Raw genomic sequence first — 16,889 nt, forward strand, 5'->3', positions numbered from 1 at the left:
CTTTCTTGGTAACCTTTATAGATAGGTTGTGTGTCCAAGGGCTTAAATTGAAATAGTTATACACAAAGGTATAATGTTTGGTCCGGTTCAGTAGTTCTTGATGAAACATAATAAAAACTACCTGGAACATAATTTATGAAGAAAAAGCAATAATAATAATAATAATAATAATAATAATAATAATAATAATAATAATAATAATAATAATAATAATAATAATAATAATAATAATAAGCTAAATACCAGTGTTTTTACTTTTCCGGAAGGAAACAAAAATTTTCCTATTTTTTAGGTCTCAAAAAACGCTAACTTCAACACATGTTTTTTTTTTGCTTGTTTTATACATTGTAGCTGGCCCCTCTTCAAAAACGAAGGGCCCCTCCTCCTTAAACCTGCTGGTTACACCCCTGATCTCTTCAAAAAAGTAGCCTTACTTTTGCCTTCGAAAAATATTAATCATATATACAGGTATTTTAAAAATAGCTTACACGGGAGCCTGCGGCTGCTTTGCACGTCATGGCGGTCACTGGTGTCCTTATCAAAGAAAATGCCATCGGACGAACACCGTTACAAATAAATAACAATTAAATATATTTTAGTTCTTCCCAAGCAAGCTAAACAATGTCCTAGGTAGAGAAGAAAGTAAAATTGATAGCGATGGCGACTCGTAAGTGAAAGATATAATGGTTTGCACTTGCCACACTTAACACAGTGTATAAATTATAATACACTATATACCTATTGGTAGAAGTACTCGGTTTAGCACGAGAAGAATAATGTTTATGTAAAATCTTTAAAAGTACAAAATGCATAAAAATATATAACTTTGAATAACGCCTTCGGCATTGCTTTTGTATTATAGTAGTGCAATCTGATATAAATTACATACATTAATATGAAAGTTAAGTTTTGAAATAAAATAGCAAAGATAATAACATGTATTTTTGTATATAATTTCCAATGTTTGTAGAAACTTGCAAACATAATTATTAACAGATAGTAAGAAAAGTGTAAGTTTCATCAAGGTGAAGGCACCGAAGGGAGGGGGGGGAAGCGACGCCGAAATATTTGTCGCCTAAGGTCTCGAAATGTCTACGTCCTTGGGCACACAAGTATCTAAACGTTTAAAGTTTGTTAGCAGTCCACACAAGGAAATTATACAGAAATAAGTAGGAAGTAAGCAAGAGTAGATGTACAGTCAGAAACAATATTAAGTATAGGTTGGACCTATTGTTTCTTATACCTCCACCTTTACTTATTATTGTTTCCGACTGTACACGAAAGATCACAATACGGTACTCACCGTAAATTGATGCATGAAGATGTTTTAGCTGTTATTTGATGTTGCTGATTCAGGAGTTTCTTCACTACTCCATGGTCCAAGAGAGTTAAAAAAAAAAAAAAAAAAAAAAACTCTTTTCATGTTAGTTTTACATACTTATCTTGACTCCCTTTTTCTCATTATTGTGAAACAACGCGCTATTTGAATCACTTGAAACGAAAAGAAGAGAATTTATACTCTCCAACTTTCTGCACTCATTTTCCTTCAGGGAAGAGATTTTTATTGGTCCATCCTCTTAGCACGGAATTCCGATTTACTTTAATTTCTGCATAGGTAGATACATTGGCGAAACTCCGGGGGGATTAATCCCCTCCAATCTTGGAACTGAGGGGGACTGTCCCCCCAATAATTCGATTTGAAATGTGTTTTGGGAAAAATATGATTATTTGTGCCTGATTACAACAAAGGAAAGTGAGAAGAAATTTATGTCCTCTCAGAATAGCCTCAAATCTGCCCCTGCAGGTCTCCCAATGTTGAAGACAATTAGTGATGCGCACGAGACGAATCGAGACAGGAATTTCCTGACAAAATTCGAGTAAAGACACGGCTCTTCCAATAGAAAAATATACGTTTTTCGAGTCGAGACATCACTTTGACAGAACATTTTCGAGACGAGACAGTCACAAATCTTGTCTCGTGCGCATCCCTAAAGACTATTCTAGTTTTCTGACACTCCACAGCATTGTTTTTCAACTTCATAAACATTTTAAACATCTTAAAAAATTGCTAACGGTCTTATCCGTCACTTCCCCCCCCCCTATGTTGAATACAGATTTGCGTCGCTGGGTAGATAACCGAATGTTTCCCCTGGTAGGTGGCAATTTATCATTGTTACTTTCTCAAATTTATTTCACTTTTATAGCTCCGTTAGTAAAGTTGATCAAACGTTAAAAATTGTTGATCATACCTGATCAAACGAAGATTAAACGATTGGCATAAGAAAAGATCGAATCGGAGGTGAAATGGGGCTGGCCCCCAATTTTGTAACCCTTATATCTCTGTTAGTATACTTGATCAAACGTTGAAAATTGTTGATCGAAGCTGATCAAATGATCATCAAACGATTGGCGACAAAAAAATTCGAATCGGAAGTGAAGGGCTAGCGTGTAATTAGCCCCAACCTACTAAAAAAAGCTTATGTTTATTTTAGTAATGCTCATTAAACGTTAAAAATTGTTGATCATACCTGATCAGACGATGATCAAACGATTACATAACAAAAGATCGAATCGGAGGTGAAGGGAGGGCTGGCCCCCCATTTTGTAACCCTAAAATCTCTGTTAGTATACTTGATCAAACGTTGGGAATTGTTGATCAAACCTGATCAAACGATGGTCAAACGATTGGCGTCGAAATATTTCGAATCGCAGGTGAAGGAGGGGCTAGCGTGTAGTTAGCCCCCCTACTAAAAGTAGCTTATGTTTGTAAACATTTCAGAAATTACCTGGAGTACATTTTGAGAATGCTTGCCGGAAAGTAAATCCAGGAAAATATTCACAAAATATATTAGAAATATTGTTTTGGATCTAATTTAATATATTTTCACTGTTGAGAAGGGAAATATTTTTGAAATGATACTAAAAATGTTTTCCACATGTCATACGGAAAACAATGAAACGAAATATACTCCACATATTTAAAAAATGTTTTCTAATACGTTATTTGCAATATTTTCTATTTTTACGAGAAAACGTATTAAATATATATTATAAAAACATTTAGAATATTTAAAAAAATATTTCGTAATATAAGAAATATTTTTCAGAAATGATTTTAAAAGGTTTACTTAATTTTTACAAAAGTATTTTGGTAATCTTCTTCTATAACTTAAATTAAATATTTTCGTATGATATTTTAGTATTATTTCCAGAATATTTTATCAAATTTTGAATATAAAACTTTAAAGCAGATAAAAGAAAACATTACAAATGAATAGAGAAATGTTTTCCATTCTGTTTTGGAAAATATTTTGTCTTTAGTGAACAACATTTTCTGATATAGGTCTATTATAGAAACATTTTTACATTGTTTTCAGAATATACTCTTCCGTTATTAGAGAAAACATATTCCTTGTTAGATCTGAGAAGTATCCCAAATATTTGCCGGAAATATTTTTAAAAATGTTTGGAGAACATTTAATGAAGTACAGGAAGCAGTGGCGTTAAATAAGCTTTCCAGGCTTAAGTCCCACCAAAATTTGTTTTACTATATTAAAGTAAATATCCTGCAGAATTTTCACATGTCCAGGAATAAAGTTAGCAAAAATTCCCTCCACGAAACAAAATCGTAAATACGCCACTGACAGGATGCGCATTTTTAGAACGTTAGTAGAAAATAATGTAAGGAAAATTTTCACAAATTGTAATAGAAATATTGTGTTGAATGTAATGTAATATGTTTTAAATGTTGAGAGCAGGGGTAAAAGTGGATTTGAAAAGGTGGGGGGACGGTAGGTAGCGGATGACGTCACGCCATTGCCCCTGACTATCTTTGACCATTGTATTTTTTTAGGAACTGGGGAGACGCCGTACATATTTTTGACAGGTGGGGGCGGCATCCCCCCGCACTTTTTACCTCTAGTTGAAAGAGAAAATGTTTTCGAAGTAACACTAAAAATGTTTTACATAGGGCCTACATGATAAAGAAAACAGAATAGGCCTGTGAACAGAATAAAATGTTTTCCAACATGTCATATGCAATCTTTTCTATTCTTACAAGAAAACATATGAAATATAATTTTTAAAATATTTCGAATATTTTAAAAATAAATTCGTTCGTAATATGAGAAATATTTTTCAGAAATATTTTTAAAACGCCTATTAATTTTGTATGGAAATGTTTTTGTTACCATGTCCTGTAACTTAAATGAAATATTTTCATGCAATATTTCAGAATTATTTCCAGAATATTTTATCGAATGTTGAATCAATTCTCTCACAAGAGTATCGTAGTAGCATTATTACCAATCATTATAGGGCCATTCCATCGTCACGGGCAGGACATTTACACTACATTTTTGATGCTTTAAAGTTGCATATTTCTAAAAATACAACATAAATTCTGCTAATTGTATGATACATGAGCAGCACAGACTTAGGAGTATATGTAGCTGATGTTTTTAGTATTTTTTTCTGTTTAGAGTAGAAAATATTAATTCCTAAACGTCTGTCACGGGCGGGGACAAAAAAGAGAACTGACTTTCGAGACACCAAGTGAATGTTACAAAACTCTGTGAATTCTTAGCTCAAAATGTTTTTATTTAACCGGAAATGTATAAATGATGAAATTTTTTACCAAACTTCACTTAAGAGAAATTTGCCAAATATTTATATTAATAAAAAAACTCAACTTTACTGTGTCACGGGCGGGACACATGGTTGTCACGGGCAGGACACCGTGTGAATCAACACACAAAAACTCAATAAGAATGATTTGAAAACTGAAATAAAATCGAAAATAAGTCAATTTCTGCTGTTCTGTTATATCATTGTACACAAACAACTCTATTTACTTTACTTGGGGCTCGCTTTTATCACATAAAATAAAACTATATAGTACACTTATTTCTAACCACCTACACTTTAGGAAATGGTTTTATTTGCCCATTTACACCCACCTTGTAGGGAACTTCGTACAAAACACTGTCTAATAGTATATAAAATAGGTGCTGGTATCCAGTGCCCGTGCCGTGGAAAGTCAGCGCCCGGGGCGAGAGTATACGACGGCGCCCCCGTAAATATGAGTGAGGTCGACAGACCAGCCGCAAAGCGTCACATGGCTGGCGCCATGCGTAAGAAAATTTTCAAAAATAAACCCTGTTTTTCTTTGATTTTGAGCACTATTTAATACTTTTTCCTTCCATTTTTATATATCTTTTATTTTGTTGTCCTGAATTTTGCGCCCCTATACTTTGACGCCCGGGGCCGGCGCCCCGCTCGCCCCTTTTTTCCAACACCACGGCACTGCTGGTATCACAGGTATTATTTGATTGAAATGCATGTAAGACACATCTTCAACAGTCTTGAAAATTTTACAGCAATCGCTTACGGTCTTCATACGAATTTCCTTGACTTCTTCGTCCTCTTCCACTGGGCTATGTGCGATAGTTGCACGTATATGCTTTCTTTTTCTGTCCACTAGAGAAAAATTCCATCAACAAAAATGTTCCTTGTGTTATATCTTCAACAGCTTGCCTAACACAAGCTTGTTAATATGCAAACCTATGTCGTCGCTCAGGATAGCTTCATGGTTTTCGGAATCATCATTTTCAGAATCTGAATAAAAGTCTGTTAGGAATTTAAACATTTTACACGGATGAAGCTCTGATTTAAAAGTTCGACGAACTACTCAATTTTCGCTATCAAATTGCAGGAAAAAAAGTGTTTTGATTGGAGTCATTCAATTGATAAGAGCATTTTCCCGCCTTTTATTCAAAGCGTCTTTTTTTATCTTAATTTCTGCTGATGATAATAGTAAAACAGATATATTTTCAAACGAAGAGCTTAAAGCTGCTACGAAATCAACAGCACATTCTACAATTACTTTCTTTTGTTTCACAAAGTTCTATACTGGCCTTCTTGTACGTTCTCCAATCCCATCCACTTCTCCCTTGAAATGAACAAAAAGGTGACGCTAATGATAATATTTATATGACACTTATTTTACGTTAAAACATCATACTGACAGTAATAGATAATCCTCTATTTAAGTAAATAATGTTCATGCTTAGAAAACTATTTTAGTACACATGGAATCATTTTCTATGATGAATAACCAATGTACACAAACTTTCTCACCAATGGCATGCCCACTGTCACGGGCAGGACATGTTTTCAAATTGAAATAAATCGAAATATATTATTAGCATTAGTCCAAAATTTGGTAAATGTGAAGTACACATGCAAATTGTTACTTCTACTAAGTATGAACCACATTCTCAAATTTAGTAGTTCAGTACAATAACTTTTGGTAGTTTTCTGTCACGGGCAGGACACTCAAGTTGACGTTTATATCTTTAATGATAGTATAAACAATTTTTATCCTGTAAACACTTTTTCAACTGCAGCTTGTAGCAAAGAGAAGCATCTTGAATAGCTCGAAGTTACTTTAGCCAAACATGCACAAATTACCGTAAAATGTTGCCGATAACAAGAATAAAAAAATCCTCGCAGTTGACAGGTTACAAACTCACAACTTAGATTTAAAATTTTACGTGAATTCTAAGTATAAATAAGTTTTTCTTTGTAGAAAAGTAAATTTCATTCTATTTACTTCATATATATGTAAAAATGCATTGGTTTTGACAGTTTTCGAAAATTTGGTTTCAGGCTCACTTTCGCGTGGAATGGCCCTATACTAATTATAGCAGCATCAAATAAATATATTTGTTAAAAATTTGAAATTTATAATATCTTGGTGACATCGCACAGGCATTTATTTCAGATCGCAAAATAGCATCGCTACATCAACCGTCATTTGTTTCTCAAAAGTACCAGCATTCCTTGCGCGATATGTTGAATTTGAATGTTGATCTGTTCCTGTGAAGTTGTGACAGAATCCCGGCAATTCTAAAGATCAAAGATTCATGTGAAACACTAATTCGAATGTTACCATTTTACAGTTATATTTATTATATAAATAGGAAGAAGGCATCTGATCTGAACGGTCGTGCCTATGAAGGTGTCCAATTGGAGGCCGAAATGAAATGAAATGAAGCTTACAACAAAAGTCGGTAAGTAGAACGATTACATAAAATAATTTAGCTTTATTGTCTGTAAAATTTAGCTTTATTGTCTGTAATAAATTCATGTGGGAGGCTAGATTTCCATTGTTTATGATTATACATAAAATACCGTGCAGGTTTCTTTTGGCTCACCATTCGAAATAATTGCTGAAAAATTAATCATTTTAATAACTTTCTTTTTATTGTCTCCTACGTGATTTTCGATAGGCGATTTGAAATACGTCACATGGCATAGATGAGATTCTAAAGGAGCGTCAGAAGTAATTGTCATTACAGTTATTATTTTATGATTTGCGTATATATATACGGGGCCGGATGTATCACGTAAAAACTACAGTGCAAAAAATACAAATCAGCCTACGTGGCCACTAAAAAGCACCAATAGGCAGGGCTCTAGAACACAGGTCTCCCTTCCCATTAATATGTAATATAGACAGAAATCAACATGCCCTGCGGGGCTCTAACCCGCTTTCTTGCTAACGCTCGCTCGGCAATACTATGTGAATTAAATACTTTACTTTGGTACAGAGAAAGAAATCTGTTAACCTATATGGGGACCTGTGTTCTAGAAACTTCCCACAACAATACTATCTGAATCAGAACAGGGCGAAGGTGGAGAACAACAGGAGCGAGTAGATGCTTTCCAAAGGGAAAAGATGTGGGCAAGTCTTTACTTTAGGCAAGGCAGTGGCAATAAACCATTCATCTGAACCTGTTCCTGCAGTTAGTTACAGTTCTCAAGAAGGAAAGACAGAAGATAACGTGCCCTACGGGGCTCTAATCCGCCTTCAATCGCTAACGCCCGCTCGACGATTTGTATTTTATATTACTACCTTGCCCAAAGTAAAGAGTTACCAGGCGTATATTACCATTTTAATGCCAGGTTATAATAATTTTGCGTGTAGATTTACTTCTGGCGTGCCACTCGAAATCTCTGTTTCTTTCAGAAGTAATGTTCCGGGGGCATTGCTAATACTATTCTAGTTATTATTGTAAACGTATTGTTTTGGATGCTCCGGGGGGCACTGCCCTCCCAAAAACAGGTCTGGAAGAAACACTGCTCGAAATACTTACTGAGATATAATTCTTTCGCCACTTTCTTTCTTGTTGTGTATTCAATGATTTTCGCCAAGCGAAGTATAAATTTTTCACTTGGCATAGATAAAATTCAAGGACACCGTCAGAATTAATTGTCGAAAAGTTACAATTCTTTTACGATTTGCGTATTTATACTGAGTCCTGATGTGTGGATAAGAAGTACAGTACAAAAAATAGAAATCAATCTGTGTTAGGGGGCTACTAAAAAGCACGAATACCATCTAACCGAGTCATGGAGGGTGAAGGCGGGGGCCCAAGGGGGTGCTTCCGAAGGGAGCAGGCACGTACTCTTCTATTTTGATCAAGGGATAATGGCGCGTATATTACCATTTTAATGACGTATTCACGATTTTTTTTTAGGGGACAGACGCTTGGCTAACTTTGTTCCTGGAGATGAAAAAATTCTGAAAGATAATTTATTTACTTTAATATAGTAAGTACAATTTCAATGGGCTTAAACCCGGAAGCCCCCCTTAAATACACCACTGGGTTATAATAATTGTGCGGTTCATTCGAGCAGACGTTTACATCGAGAGCAAAATTTATAGGTAAAATGTGAAGTATTTTTCGTGAAGGAATAAGAGTGTGAATGTAAGTTATTTCTGTCATTGCACAGCTTATTGAAGTGGATTTTGAATGCAAATAGGGTAAGAGTAAGCGACGGGAATTTCCGGTTCATACGTCAGTTGTGAACATCTGCGATGGCCGTAATGTGATTTTTATTTTTTTAAAGAATTGTGGAGTAAAGAGAGAAGGATTATAAAGTTTATGCAGAGTCATGGTATGGTGAAGCGCGTAAAATCAACTGCGCAAAGTGTGGAAAAGATGTATTCACGAAGAAAAATTCAGAACAAATTCAGAAAAATTCAATAGCCCTGCATAAACTATTTTCAGTCGTAAAGGTGAGAAAGAAAGGGGGTGTAACACACGTGTATTAGCTGTGAAAGGTGTTTTTTTTTAAAGGATCGAAATTTAATGTTTTTGAAGATAAGAATAATTACAAATATTGTGAATGACCATCCTCTTTTATGCGTACCCCCCACCCCCTGTCGCTGATGTTCCTGCTCCCTACGCTGTCGCTCGGGCCCCCCTGCTGTGCTTTGCACTGACTCGGTTAAATAGCGTTCTTGTTTTTTTACTGGCCACCTAGCACAAGTTGTTTCGCCTTTTCTTTTAGAGCTCCTCATTTAGTGCATAGGGAGGCGCGGTTGCTTAGTGCTAGAGCGTTCACCTCTGGTTCTTGGGGTCCCTGGTTCGATGCCAGCTCGAGCCGTGTCGACTTTGTGGTGAACAAACGTCGTGCTCGTGGGTTTTCTCGGGGTTCTCCCGTTTCCCCCACTTCCTTCATTTCACTCATTTCTCATTATCACCGTCTTCTTTAGCCTAAGCGGCATAAGCGTGGGACGTGAAACTTAAGGATTTTTCATTTAGTGCATGTTCTGCAAAAAGAAACTGGAAGATGCAAGAAATGCGTCAAAATTTGGTACAACAGCCTGCTAGAGTATTGCCTAATTCTGTGTGCAGGTTTACTATTGGCGTGCCGCTCGAAATATTTGTTGAAAAATTATAATTCTTTCGCTAATTTTGTTATTGTCTCTTAAGTGATTTGCGGCAGGCGAATGTAAATATTTCACCTAGCATATATAAAATTCAAGGGGGCCATCAGACTAGATTTGCCGAAAAATTACAATTATTCTTGTATTGTATTGTATTGTATTCAGGGTTTGCCCAAGTGGGTTGGACCCACCTGGGTTTTTGAGATTTTCGTTAGTATATTATTGGTGCAATTAACGTGATCACATTGGAAGTGATTCTTATCAGATTTTGGATTTTCCTTGGGCAAATTAGGTGCTTTCACGTTAAGGTATACAACATCCAAAGTGAGGCCTTTATAAAGTTCTTAATGCACTGAATGCATTTTAAAAAGCCGTACCTTAGATTGAGATAATTATAGAACAAATTAATTTATGGAATGTGCTTATATCCTATTTCAAGTAAAATATGCAATTTTATATTTTAGAAAATACTTTCCGTGAACAGTGTGCTCGCTTACTTAGCGACGCCGAAGGACATTATCCCTCATACATCTGATGGGTTTAGTGCTATAGGTGCTGGTACTACTAGTAAATATGTAGTGTATTAATAAAACTATTAGTATTATTTTTTATTATCTTTGATGGTAACACTGGTATTCTTCAGTAGAGTTTGGTTTTCCAACAACAGTTTAGTTTAGTTATTTGTTGCTGCTTTTCAACTAGCTTTCTGTAGAATCAACACCAGCAATAGCGTAAAAATTCGTGTCAAATTTAAGAATCTTAGTGCTCGGAGTTTCGAAGGGTGCGTAACGCTTACTATTTCAAGTCCTGAATTCAAACTTTGTACTAGTGGAAGTTTCGATGTACAGTAAACAAAGCTTGCATTTTCGGAAAATAATAATAAACCTTCGTCGCGAAATAAGTGCTCGGGAATTTTCAGCAATTAAACGCACAAAGCATTGGAACTGAATACTTGAACAATAAAACTATTTGGAAAAAATGAAATGAAATCTTTCAGTTTTACGTCCCACGCTTATGCCTGTTAGGCTAAAGGAGACTGTGATTATGAGAAATGAATGAAATGGTGGAATGAACCAAGTGAGAGGAAACGGAAGAATCCGAGAAAACTCACGAGCACGGTGTTTATCCACCAAGAAGTCCACACGGCGCGAGCTGGAATCGAACCAGGGACCCCAAGCACCGGAGGTGAACGCTCTATCACTGAGCCACCGCGTCCCTAATAAAACTGTTTATTTTACGTTGTAAGATATTTAGTTTCATTTAAGACATATTGAAACATTTACTTTATGAAATTGAATTATACAGGGTGTTTCAAAACAACATCGACAACGTTTTTGAGATGATTCCTGACAGCAAAATAAGACAAAAAGTATAGACCAACCTGGGTGCACAATTGCTTCCTTTCGGACTTGTAGGCTGCCGAAAATATGAAAAGATAAATTTTGAAGGTCTATAGCGCCAAAACTGTGGTACCTACCGTAGTCGTGTCGAGACTTCACTTAAAAACTGAGATGTGCACTCTCCAAAAATACGCGTTTCAGAATCCTGCGGTACTCACGCAACAATTTTTATAGAGCTAGCCTTGCTACTGGCATATAATTTGGAGTACTGGCCAACTACCTCTTGTTCATGTTTTCGGCAGCTTATAACTCCGAAAGGAAGCATTTGTTCACCTAGGTTGATCTATACTTTTTGTCTTACGTTGGTGTCAGGTATCACCTCCCAAACCGGTGTCGGTGTTGTTTTAAAACACCCTACATATATGTTAATTGTTTTAAATTAATTTTCTGGGAGAACGGTCTTGCAACAAGTGCTCGGGAAATTCCCGTAATTCAACGCACAAAGTGAACTTCAACAATAGAACCATTTATTTTACGCTAGAAAATATTTAATTTTATTTAAGACATTTTGAAACTTTTATTTTATAAAACATGAGTTACAGATTGATTTGTTTAAATTAAATTAATATATTTGTTCTCAATTAATACATTCGGCGAATGTCAGTGAGGGTATTAGGCTGATTCGTTCTATATTTGTTCGTTCGTCTGCCTGTACCACGCGTACAACAGGGTACCACTTTCCGTCTTTTAAGTTTAAATTTTCAGGGTACAAGTACGAGACAAACTAAATTTCTCATGTTCAGATTTTGGCGGCATACCAACCTAAAATTTCAAAATAGCGGGTATCCACGCCGCAATTTTCAGTTTTTCAAGTTGAAATTTTCAGAGTAGAAGCACAAGACACTCTAAATTAACTGTATATATTTTGGCGGCGATCCAACGTAAAATTTCAAAATGACAGTCATTTTTCAAACCAGCAGTGAAATTGTTGCAAGTTGTGACAATCATAATCTTGAAATATAAATCACATTTTAACACTTTTACCCTAAAGGCATTGGAATATTTAAAAAAAAAAAACCCTCAAACACGAAGAAAAAACAATTAATCCCGAAAAACCCCATATGGGTCCAGGTGTGTTGGGCTTTTTCAAAAAAGTCCGGGTTTTTCAAACACTGATTGTATTGTATTTATTTTCACACGTTTTCATACAAATTGTTCACAACATGAACGTATGAGTTGGACACGTCACAAGAACATTGAATGTGTACATATTTATACATTTAAATCTACATCCGATAGTAAAATAGCGTCAATTTAAGTAAGAGAGGTACAATTTTTCATTATTCTAATTTGCATACAACGATATGAAACAATATAACAGTTAATAAAGCATTACATTATACATATGCAAAAATATATATACACTAAACCATATCGGACCGGAGTTTTTGAAAATTCCGTATATTAGAGTGAAAGAGGCTCAATTGTTGGTCTGACAGTGAAGCGAGTACGTTTAGAACTAGTTGAAACGTTTAGAAAGTACGTAGTTCATCTCTGCTGCATGGGGTCCTTGGTTCGATCCCAGCTAGCGCCAAGCTGTCTTTGTGGTAGACAAACCGTGTGCGTGTGTTTTCTCGGGGCTGTCCCGTTTCCTCCCACTTACTTTATTCCACTATTTCATTCATTTCTCATCATCAGCGTCTCACCCTGGATGCATAAACGTGGGACGTTAAACTAAATGTTTCATTTCATCTTAATTTCCATGTACAATACCTGCTTCTTGAGTTATACATAATATTTTCAATCTGTGCTAAACTAGTGTATTAATATAGGTTGCTGACGTTATAGTACCTACAATTCTCCGCAGAATTTGATATTTATGAATTCTGATAGAACAACTTCGTGTAGGCTTTGCTTTGGAAGTAATTTGGAAATACGTGACTTGTTAAACAATGCATGCTAGAAAGTATCTCTCATCCATGTTCGCGAATAGATTGTTTTCTGCATTACTACTCCCTGAATACAGCGTGGGTGTAAAGTCAGTTCTTATTTGTAACAATGAATATTTCTAAAACTAAACAACTTATCACAGTTTTATTTTCATCGAATACATTATTAGAGTGCACCATTTGGTTATTAAGTTACATTGCAACGTATGCACCCGCATTTTCCACAACTGCTAAAATGTTAACTGGCCAGCTAAGCTGATGCCAGTTTCTAGGATAATCTAGATTAAAAATAGGTATTGACTTTACAACCACCGTGTATATTCTAAAACTGTTAAATTATTCCTCGTCTTCCTGTAGATTTCATAATATTTTTTATTGAAACGTTGCTTTCATCAATTTCTAATTTACAACGGCAGGGTTGGCTGGTTTAAACAGCTGTTTTTTTTAAAAAAAAACCCAACAGGTTTAAACCAAAAAAAGGAAAAAAGAACGAAAAATGCTTTAAATCGTGTGAACTTCATGGTGACGTTTCCACATATCACACCATCTGCATTATGTTTATCTACTTTTCATCTTTTAATCAAGGGGTCCCGTGTTCAATTCTCGGTCGAACCACAACCCATCTTTGAAGTGTAAACCAAGTAGCGATTAGGTGTCCCTTTAAGCGAAAGTCTTCTTCGTGATAACTTTTGTATTTCATAAGGATGTTAAGGCTAAACATACGAAACGAAACCAAATTGTATATTTCTACTTGCCTGAATGCCTGTTGTTTTATAAAGAAGCCAAGGTTGCTTAAATATATTGATAGAAATTGGCAAAATGTATCAACTGCCTACGTAGCTTCCAACATCAGCTTGGATTCGACTTTGTTTTAATTTTGTTGAATGTTATCTACATAATAAATTTGTCATTTAATATGATACGTTGAACTTAAAATTTTACATACAAATACATTTAAACTAATAATAGGATTTTCCCAATGGCTAAGGCGGGAGTTTCTTGATTTATATGTAATTCTGTATAATGTTTTTACTTCTGTAACTACTTATCTTTTTGTCCTTCCGAAATGACTCTTGACAATTATATTAACAACTAGGCCTATGTAAAGATCAATATAACGTATTTTTATCAGGAGTCCTTCGTGAGTGAGTCGACAATCTCACTTGTGACCAATTAGTCCCGGTTTCGTGTCGAAATGGACAATTTCTCTTGGATGTAACCCGAGAAGCGGTTTGGATTCCCTTTCAGCATAACCTTGTTGTTGCATAATAACACCAAGACGAAACAAATTAATTTCTGTCCATATCTAATATAAATACATAGAGTAAATTATTTAAACAAAAAAAAAACTTTTTTTTTTCAATAAAAACCATGGTTTTTGCGAAACCTGTACAACTGCTTGAAAATTAGTATGTAATTTTTCTTTTATTGGAAAAATAAAACGTCAGTGCAAATATTAATTTTTGAGGATGCGCCAATTGCAACTGACTCGGTGAGACTGTCGTCTAAAATCAATGTAATTTGTTTAAGGGCATCAGTTGTATGCTCTAAATTTCCATTACTATTACTTGAGTGCTTAATGTGTATTTCATTACAGGTCTAAGAAATGAAAAACTGGGAGGCCACAGCTTAGAAGCCATCATAAGAAACATCATGAAAAAGACAAGTGCAATAGCTGAGCAATTTAATTGGCACGTTGCAAAAGGAAAGAGCTTTCCTCGTTAACCACTAACACAATAATAGGTAAGAAACTCTCCCTACTGTTCTTTAATCTCATTTTCAGAGTGGAAAACAAAATATAGAAGTTGTCATTTAAAGAGGGATACACTATGTTTAAAATATTGTATAAAAAAAAAAATCTGGTGCCCTTTTTATTTTCTTCGCTTTAAATACTTACTATTGTGCCATGAATACTTCTCAGAACCATCTTCCTGTGAACTTTATTTCCCAAAAGCATATACTGCAACCGCTGTTATAACATTTAAAAGGCTTTGGAAATCCTTATTTTAGCAAAATGTGCAATTTTCCTGTCCTCAAATGACACGTTACATTTAAGTGTCCGTGGAAGAGAGAGCTGAATATGTATAAAATATATTTCATCTTTTTACTGAATTGTTCTGTCATGTTGGTAGTTTTCTTGAGTATTTCATGATTAATTCCTACATTATCAAAATTATTCATTTGTATAAGGCAAAGTAATATGTATGGCCTGCTCCGTGGCAAAGAAATCGAGCAAGGTAGCGGTCATCAAAGCCTTAGTAACCATCTCGGCATTCATCTTGTGCGACTGAGGGAAAAAGAATGATCAGGCCCAGATTTGAGATCGGAGCCTTCGGAATGAGACGCTAGTTCTTCATCAACTCAAATGCTGCCACATGTTTTCAAATTATTATTATTTTTAATATTAGGTTTAATATTTATAAAATGCTATACTTTTTAAAAATAAAAGTGCGACAACTTCAACATGTTAAAACGACCGTAATTAAGCTACAGTCTGAGGTATGTCACCTTCAGCTTTAGCTGTTGTCTTCCTTGCCCTTTACACTTTCTTCAGGATGTTACTTTTGTAACACATTATTGTCTTCACAACCTGCTGTAGGTCCTACACAAACATTTTAAATATTTTTGTAAGTTTAAGATGTAATAATTGATCTCTAATCATTCCCTGCTGTTATTATGTTATTAAACACTGCCTATTATTTTTATTTTCAGAAACTGCAACACGAGAGAAACGTAACTAACGATGAGATCGCGTAGATTATTGGGATTTGGCTTCAACATGCCATACAGAGACGAACAAGAAAATCAGTTAAGAATTCAGCTGCAGTTCCACAGAACTTGGAGTGACAATTCCCAGCGTCGAAATTAGAGTTAGTTGTGGTAATCAAAAGTGAGATTATACAGAAGCAAATGAGTATTTCTTGTTATTCAGCAATGTGATATTTCTTGAAAGTAGCAAAAAAGTGACATTTCGTGAAAAGATCTATTCCCCATGCGCCGTAGATTTGTGGAACATATTTTTTGCAACATCCATAAATATTGTTGTTGTTGATTTTTATTGAATTAGCGTGTCAGTGACATAATTTCCTGGAACAAGTTTTTACAAGTTAAAATGTGAATTTCTGATATTTGAGAAGATTGTTCTTAATGTATAGAAACAAATAATACGAACAGCATGAAGATTCTGCTGAAGAGAATTTAAATAAATAAAACCAGAATAGTGTACATTTATATTTTTATTTAACTACTAACCGATATAAACTGATATATATGCATATTTATTATAGTGGACAGTGTAAATTATAACTACATAATATTAGCTTGCTCTCATATTTTTTTTCTCCTCAAAATCTTATTTATGCACAGAATGTTTCTGGGTGTTCCACTGCTACTACTGGTATGTGGCCACGCCGTGTATGTATTTTGGGGTGTCTTATGTCATATTGCGAGGGTCAGACTGCAAATTAGTCTTCACAATCATCGCGTGCCAGTTTTCAAAGCGGCTATATTGAATTTATTATTTTTAGGATAGGAAAAGGTTTGCCAACAATTGTTTCTTGAATTGGATGTCTAAACCTCAATCTTTTTTTTTTTTTTTTTTTTTTTTATGGATCCAATACAGCCGCTTTCAAAACTGGCAGGCGACGATTATGAACACACTGATATCCAGTTTGAATCTCGTAAGTCACATAAGACACCCCAACATATATGCACGACGTGGCCATATACCAGTAGCACCAGTGGAACACCCAGAAACCATTTGTATAAATAAGATTTTGAGTAAAAAATAATGCTTAAAATTATGAGAACAAACTAACATTATTGTAGTTACAATTTACACTCTTTATTATTATTATTATT

At 35.0% G+C, this 16,889-nt stretch overlaps 1 long non-coding RNA gene across 1 annotated transcript; it reads left to right on the top strand.

Annotated features, from left to right (window-relative positions):
• The first annotated feature begins 6,868 nt into the window (after nucleotides 1-6,868).
• Nucleotides 6,869-16,235, top strand: LOC145666075 (uncharacterized). Its single transcript, XR_014127686.1, has 3 exons — nucleotides 6,869-7,073; nucleotides 14,626-14,771; nucleotides 15,741-16,235. It is a non-coding gene; the product is annotated as an uncharacterized LOC145666075 (long non-coding RNA).
• Nucleotides 16,236-16,889: the final 654 nt, after the last annotated feature.

The sequence above is a fragment of the Thermobia domestica genome, chromosome 1 (genome assembly GCF_964235325.1).
Source record: "Thermobia domestica chromosome 1, izTheDome1.hap1.1, whole genome shotgun sequence".
NCBI classification, from domain to species: Eukaryota; Metazoa; Arthropoda; class Insecta; order Zygentoma; family Lepismatidae; genus Thermobia; species Thermobia domestica.